The following is a 1,614-nucleotide window of genomic DNA, read 5'->3' as shown; positions in this document are numbered from 1 at the left end:
TTGAGTTTTTGTAGATTTCTGGTTTTCAACTTTAGCCTGAACCTAAACTTGTGAAGGTGTTTTTTCATCATCTTGTGTGTTGAAGATGGTTATATGCATGTAGGAGCAGGCCACTGCCAAAGAAATAAAGGACATATGTTACAGGAAAAACTTATATAGATGAGCAAAGCCACTCTTCAAGTGTAATGAAAAGTCAGAATACAGAACAGCACTGTTAATCTGTACAAAGGTAAAAAAAGAAAGTTAGTTGCCCCTTTTTAACCTATATTATGGCAGCTTCGTATATTTACAATGGTTTAGAGATTTATGGGGCTATCAGCTAGAATTCTTTTCACAGAGATGTTAATGGAAAATGACTTTAAAAAAATTTCATTGCAGAAACTCTGAAACCTTATAAGCCATTTTCCAAGGTACAATGTAATTCTTGTTTATAGAAAGGAAAAATAAATTTAAAAAGCAAAGTTTTATCAAAAGCTTTTATTTAAAAGCCACCGCCTCCACAATTACCCTCAAACCCATGCAGTTCCACTGTTTCTTGTCAGGTCTTGTTTTTTTTTTTTTTTTTGTGTGTGTGTGTGTGTATATATATATATATATTTTTTTTTTTTGTATTGTTCTGAGTAGTATTTGATCTCAGATATACTTTTAATGGGTTTGGAGAGGTGATTTGGAGAAGCTCATCAGATTAGGGGTAGGAAGTAGTCGTTCACTGTCAGCAAAATTTAGCCTGTTAGTACTCTGGTTGGTGCCAGATTAACTGTAACCCTTCTGTCTTTATGCACTAACCACTTAGTGGATTGGGGGCCCCAATATAAGCCATTTCATGGATATAGCAATAGTCAGTAAAACTCAGTTCCTTGTGCTATATTTGTAAACTCTTGCCGTTGATGAGAGCAGTTAACATTTTGCCAACCATCACAGGGTAAAGTGAACCTGGCAGTTTATCTTCAGTCCTAGCTTTAATGTTGCTATCTCAAGCACTGGCATTTAGGCAAAAAATGACTGTGTTCTATGGTAGATCTAAAGGGATTATTTATCACTCTGGTAAGAAATAATTGAGCAGCTAAACAATGTATGTGGTCACCAAAAGATCAAATGTTGCATGTCCTTTCAGCCCTGGACTAGGTCTCCTTGGCAGAAGCAAGGGGGCCATTAAGCTAAATTCCCTATACAAATAGACCAACGCTTCAAGGATGGAAGTAGCATGCTGGCAACAGATGAAAGGAACTGTGAAGTGGTAGGTAAAGTTAACTTGGTTCCATTGGCCTTCTTGGATTCTTAAGAGATTGCCCTTTGTGGTAATATATTTCTACTAGGCGAAGGGCCCTAGAAGCTGTAACATAAAAGCTACTTGACTCATCTCTTTTCCTTATCTTTCCCCCTTTAGGTACCTTCCTCTGTTTAACAATCAGTCCCTTCACTCTTCTGTTCCCCCTAACTTCTAGTGCCTGTTAATGTTCTGCTTAAGAATTTAAAGCAGTGAAGCTGTTGGAGAACTTAAGGCATTTACAACTGAGAAACGTGCAAGAGAAGCTTAAAGAAGCTCAAAATAGTGCTAAGTTGCTGTGGCTGTGCAAATCAGAAAGGTACCGTGTTTATAACAAAGGACAGGAA

This window comes from Tamandua tetradactyla, chromosome 2 (assembly GCF_023851605.1).
Source record: "Tamandua tetradactyla isolate mTamTet1 chromosome 2, mTamTet1.pri, whole genome shotgun sequence".
Classification (NCBI taxonomy): domain Eukaryota; kingdom Metazoa; phylum Chordata; class Mammalia; order Pilosa; family Myrmecophagidae; genus Tamandua; species Tamandua tetradactyla.
Note: the sequence above shows the minus strand (reverse complement) of the source record.